The sequence below is a fragment of the Adelges cooleyi genome, unplaced genomic scaffold (genome assembly GCF_023614345.1).
Source record: "Adelges cooleyi isolate 19-005CV unplaced genomic scaffold, UGA_ACOO_1.1 ACOO_flye_CR_arks_rails_tigmint_CR_PRNA_131, whole genome shotgun sequence".
Classification (NCBI taxonomy): domain Eukaryota; kingdom Metazoa; phylum Arthropoda; class Insecta; order Hemiptera; family Adelgidae; genus Adelges; species Adelges cooleyi.
This window is the reverse complement of record NW_026095786.1, coordinates 25,861-32,688: the sequence shown is the minus strand read 5'-3', so window position 1 is coordinate 32,688 and position 6,828 is coordinate 25,861. Positions and strand designations below refer to the sequence as shown.

The following is a 6,828-nucleotide window of genomic DNA, read 5'->3' as shown; positions in this document are numbered from 1 at the left end:
AACTGTTTCAGTGCAACCTATAAATTTTACACCACTAGTGTGAAAAATATTACTCATATGTCATATGTCATTTTACTGCAAAACTTAAATAAATAAGTTGCTAAATCAATAAAAAAAGTTTGGCTGTATTTTAAACTAGGTTCTAGAACCAAAAACCATAAATTTTGTCTATTGTTTACACATTTTATTCGTAACAATAGGACCTGAAATGTACTTCATTCGACCAAACATATTTAACAAACAATGAACACATACACAATAACAATACATAAACCATTTAAATATGTACATTCCCTTCGCCTACAAAATAACATTTTCAAATTTTGTGCAGCACATATCGTGTATTTGTACATGAGTATTCTAAAATGTTTTTAGTTTAATATTAAAACATGTTATTATTTGAACAATACACGCGCACGATATTTTCAACTGTAAGGTCTTAAACTTACAAAAAAATGTCATCACCCTTGATGGGGAGGGGAGGGTGAAGAAAAAATATTATTACTCATGTTATTCATTTCGATGCAAAACCTAAACAAATAAGATGCTAAAACGATAAAAAAAAAACATTCTGCTAAACGTATTTAACAAACAATGAACTCATACACAATAACAATACATAAATAATTACAAATTGTACACTCCCTTCGCCTACAAAATAAGACAAAAATATCTCTCTATATAATGTAAGCAACAAACGTAATATTGCACTAGTATAGTATTCTACATCATTGCGGTTTTATAATAATAACAAGTTGAAAAAATGAATTTCAAAAGTATTTTTTGTATTGTAGCCACCATATTTTCCATAATGATGTATGCGTATGCGGGTACAGAACCAGGTTCAGAAGGTAGAAAAAACATTTTTATTAAATCTTCTTTTTTTATAGGATCTTCGGCCAATAAATTTTTTTTAAATATTTCGAATATTGTGGTCGTTTTTACCAGTTTTTTCGACTCGTCTATGAAATTTTACCTTTTTATACCTTATTTCCTTTTTGTTTTCTAAGCGTTTTTGTGGACATCCCAGTTTGAAACTAACATTATTTTACATAAAAATCTAATTTGTAATAACTTTTTTTTTAATGGCCGAAGATACTATAAAAAAATGATTAAACAAATTGCCATGAAAAAAAATTAAAAATACTTTAACGGCCAATGTAATGTAGTTGAATTCACGTGTTTTTTTGCAAACTTAATATTTATTTTATGAATGTAGAAAAATATCTACCTATACAACCATTTAAAACGAATACATATTAAAACAACTGTACTTAGCCTTAGAACAATGAGCCATATGATGCGTTGGGAAAAATATTTAATTTTTTTTTCGATATTTCAGTTAAACTTAATGGTACGGATCCTGATACCAGTAAGTTTTTGAAACTGCTACAACTTATATATATTTTAAAAGTGAAATTAAATATACATTATTATTGTTCGTTTTTCAAATAACTGTAATGTGGATGATAATATCAGTTTTTGTGCTTTGCAAAGATACAAGATTTTTAATATTATTTTCAATAAAGCTGAAAATGTGTATAAAATGTTACTAATGCATTACATTGTTGATAATAAAAATACATTTATTATGTCCATAAGCATATAATTATATAATATTATACCTAGTTGAAATATTGTTTAAAAAATATAATTTGTGGCTAACGAATTTAAACGCTTTAGATAAACAACTAAAACATATTATCCAGTATAGATAATTCAAAATTAAATTGGAAAAACTAGTAATTGAGTTATTTTTTCGGTATTTCAGAACCAGATCCGTCACCACCACGACCAATAGTTTCAACAGGAACACCAAACCCGCTTGGTAAGTTTTTGAGACTTTCATATAGATTATTAAATTGTAATTCAATATGAAATTTAATCATTCGTTTTCTAAATAACTGTAAGTTAGATGATAATATAACTTTTTGTGATTTACAAAAATCTAGCAGATTTAAAATTATTTTCAATAAGGAAGAAAAATGTTTCATTATTATTTTTTTATAAACGATTATTTTATACATAATAGTACTTGAATATATCTAAATCATTGTTTTTTCGAAATTAAAACAATAGATGTAAATGCTTAGATTTTATTTAAAATGGAAACATCTTGTACTTAATACATTTGTAAAGGAGCCTAACTTAATTTGAATACAAATTAATATGGAAGCTAATTATAACCAAACGTTTTGTTTACACAATATTTTTATATTTTTTTTTAGCTGACAACAAGTAAATTTACCAACAAAGCTGAAGTATCCAAGATCTGTCTCACATTCTAAAAATACATATGCTTAATTGTATATTGTAAAATGTTCATCTTTGTTTATCATAACTGTGTTTCAACCTTCCGATTTTTCTAATAACAATGTACTCCAAATCACTTATTTTGTTACCTATCATATAAATTATATTTTATCTATTACATATACCTGTCTACCAATAAAAATAATATTAACTGTACAAGTAAAATTTGTTTTAATTAATCTAATGTATTGCGATTATTTGCTTTTAATTCTGATTCCTTCCCGGTTTTTATATCTTAATTATAAAATGTCTATAGGGATGCGGTAAGCAGTGTCAATTGTTTAACTTTATAAGTTATAAAATATTTACAAATATAAACCTATAATTCATTTTGATTATTTACTATCTATAGTCTATAGAAAATATTCTTATTGTGTCATTTCATGCCTAATCACGTAAAGTATGTGAGAGTGGATTTTCTAAAGTCATAGAATGTAGGCGGAACTTTATTAATATGATTATTTAAAGTTTGTTATAAGCAGGCTTTATACACTAATCTTTTAACAGTCCCTCCTATCCAATACACGAACCATTAAATATTTTTACTAGTATGTTAGCTTTGACCTCAAGACTGTATACATTTTGTACTATTAATTTAGTAATATAATAATCCATGAAAGACCAATTAGTGTATCTGCTACTGTCTAAACATTTTAAGCCTATAATTATCAATAGTAATATAATATAGATATTATCTACAAAAAATGCATGTTTTTCTTGTAACGCTATTATGGTTTATATTAATATAGAAGTTTTGTTAAAGTATTATTATCATCTGCTCAGTTCTAGATCAAATAACGAAACAAAAAAACATGGTTGAACGCAAATACTACCTACGAAAGCTCTGTACGTGAGCTAACAAGAAAAAAATATGTTTTAAAATGTTTTATTAGAACTGATCTATTTGAATGAAATACCATAATATTGTGTTGATTTTGGCTGTGAAATTCCTTTTCATATATATTTTATTTTACATTGGCTTAAAATGTTACATCGAAATTTCAAATTAGTAGTTGTTAGGAATAAAAAACAAATAAATAATACGAAGTACATCATCGAATTAATTTAATGTTATTAATAAGCATATTTTTTTACTTTACCAATATCAAAAAACCAGTACAGTGGAGTCGGGGCATAGTGGGGACGGAGCATAGTTGAGTCGGGAACAGGGAGGTCACAGGTTTACAGGTTTTTTTAAATCGGAAAGTGATGAAATCACTTTCGAAAAAACGCTTCGATGCAAATAGGTAGTTAGTATTTTCAAGCCAGTACAGTCCAAACTAAGCACAGTATAAACCAGCAAAGTTAGAAAGTATTAAATTGAGGTGCTGTATTTACAAATAAGCATCAAAGCGTTTATTTGAAAGTGATTTTATTCAATTTTATCACTTTAATTAATAATAATTTCTGTAGACCTGTGACCTCTCCGTCCCGTCGTTGCTTTGATTCCATTATGCCTATACTCTACTGTACCAGTCCTCTCGGATAAAATCACTTTCAAATTAAAGCTTTGATGCTTATTTGAAAATACAGCACCTCAATTTAATACTTTCTAACTTTGCTGGTTTATACTGTGCTTAGTTTACCCCAACTCAACAAAATAAAATATATACGTTACCGTTTAAGTTGAGATCAGATTGTGCAACAACAATATGGAAAATTACATTTTAATTGCTTAGTAAACCCTATGAGATATTTAGTGGTTCATAATAAAAGAATCATAAATGATTATAAGTTATTACATTAGGACAATTAAATAAAAAAATGTGTACGAAAATATTTATTCGCTATAACTATTGGAATATCGGAGTTGAATTTTGAGTCTCATCATTAGGTTCATACATTATTAAATAATCATAATTATTTTCAACAAATAAATTGATTATTGGAACACGTTGCGCCATCTGTAATTTCTTAAGCTGTAAACAAATAGTTGAGAGGGTGAAAACCATAGTGGTGTCAATTACGTTAACCTTGATTAGATAAAAACAAGTTTTAATAAAAACTGTTGTATTGTGGTTGTATCATAAACTTATAGTGTTCTGCCATAGAGTGTGCTACGGTGGTAAAGATTATGAGTTACCTATTACTTTACTTTGCTTTTCGATAAATTTATTTTTTAAGATATCACCCATGACCACTCCTCCTAACCACTATGGTCCGATCCCACAATACTAGCTTATTTATATTTTAGGCGTGATTCAAAAAAACACATTTTATTTTGTTTTTTTTTTCATATTCCCTTATCGTTTGGTTTAGAAGGTAGATACGTTTTAAAGTAAAATATTCAATTGTTTATTGTTCGTTAATATGCATGTATATATTTTTTTTAAATATATATATATATTTGTGTGAAATTTTATTCTTCCAGAAAACCTTATATTTCATCAAATCCAAACAAATCCGAAGGAAGTTTCACTTCAGTTGCGCGTATCACAACAGCTTTTATTATTAATATCATATTTTTCACAAACTATTGAATATTCATAGAGCTTATTAGTTTCTTTAATTTATTTATGAAATGAAAACCGGACGAATTTTGGAAAAAAATAAAATTACCAGATTTTAAAAATATTGATTAGGGATTATGGTCTTATACTTTAGTTTTGTATCAATAATCAAACATCAATTAACATGTAGGAAAAATAAAAAAAACCTTTATTTTTTTATATTTTTCCTTAATGGTAAATTTATAAAGTATTTTATTGATAAAGTCAGTAATTATGAATTTAACAGGCAAATTGAACACGATGTTATTCCTTTTAAATTAGGTCAATTGTAATAAATATTTTTTCTTGTAGATAACATGCATAGCTTTTGTAAGTAGTATATGCGTTTAACCGTGTTTTTTCGTTTCTTTTTTTGTTTTTGACAATTGAGTATATAATAATACTTTGGCAAAACATACATATTTACGAGTAAAAACACTTTAGCAATCGTAGGCTATTGTAAATTATGTCAACATCTATAATGCTATAAACCACAATAGCGTTACAAAAAAAATAAGACAATTAATAGTACAAAATGTATACTAACTCGAGGTCAAAGTAACAACTAACAGACCAAAAAAAAAAAATAATTGAATACGGTACAGATACAAAACAAATAAATAAAATAAGGTACATCATTGTAAAACCAATACCTACCTGCTACGCTCAGCGTCAAAGCTGAAAACCGAATGTTTTTTTTATGCATACCATACTTCTTGCAAAAATTACCACATGATATTCTTTTTTTAAATTTGTTTATAACTTAACCACATTTTTCTTGATTGATATTTTATGTTGAAAAAAATATTATTACTTTTATAAAACTGCATTAACATAGTTTCTAAGCAAAATTAAAAAAAAACTAACATGATTATTGGATTTCCCTCAAAACATCATCCTCTTTTGATTTCATGATATAAGTCAAGGAAATTAATAAGTTTGGTGAATAGAATAATTTGTGTGCCAAAATTCATCCAATAGCCTTTTATGTTGCGGCTATTAATAATAGTTTTATAATAAAAGCTGTTGCAAGACACGCAGTTGAAGTGAACCTTATTTCTGATTTTTTTGGATTTTATGGAATATAGTTATATTCCATAAAATCCAAAAAAACTCTTTTCAGGATGAATAAAAATACACACAAACATATATATATATATTGAAATAATACTTACTAACTTGCATACGAATTAATTAAATTTTATCAATAGACATCTGGCTTATACTTGGGGGGGGGAGGTAGCCAGAAATTTGTAAGCCTCAGATCTAGTATATAGTTATAGAAACCCTTCTGAAAGATATGTTCTAATTATATTTTGACGGACAGTGATTATCACTTTTCCCCTCGTCCCAGGATGTATTGATTTTAAATAGTTATTGCATTTTACAACTCACATTTAAACATGTATTTTATTATTTTTATTTTGTTATCAAAACAGAATACGTTTCAAAAAACCACTTGTTTTTTGAAAAACTAAACATTACTCATTTGTTATTCATTTTGGGGCAGCACTTAAATAAATACAAATTGTATCGTCGGATTTTGTGCAACACAGAAATTCTAACTAAAATCAGAATATTTAAAAAAATTTAGAGTCGTTATTTATGTAAAGAATAAAATCACTTTTAAATAAACACACTTACCTTCCCCCTCATCCTGCTATCACTTCGACACAACTAAAAGATTTTTTAAAATCCCTAGGGCCAAACTTCTTGGCTGGGGGCGATTTTAATGCCAAACACTCCCAATGGGGTTGCATATCCGACAACTCAAGAGGAAAAATACTCCAAAAAATCATTAACAATAACAATTACACATCCATATCGCCAAATGGTCCTACCTACTGGCCCCAACACGAAAATAGACACCCTGATATATTAGATTTCTTCCTTCAACACTACCTAGAACTATGAAATTCTCTATTAATAACCTAAATGACCTTAGCTCAGACCACACTCCTGTCCTTCTAAAATTAAATGAAAGTCCAGAACTTAATCTTATACATCCTTCTTTATCACAAGGCCC

The 6,828-nt window shown here is 27.3% G+C and overlaps 1 long non-coding RNA gene across 1 annotated transcript; it reads left to right on the top strand.

Annotated features, from left to right (window-relative positions):
* Window positions 1–695: 695 nt before the first annotated feature.
* On the top strand, window positions 696–2,478 carry LOC126847925 (uncharacterized). The gene is made up of 4 exons (XR_007687169.1): window positions 696–851; window positions 1,343–1,372; window positions 1,772–1,828; window positions 2,229–2,478. It is a non-coding gene; the product is annotated as an uncharacterized LOC126847925 (long non-coding RNA).
* Window positions 2,479–6,828: the final 4,350 nt, after the last annotated feature.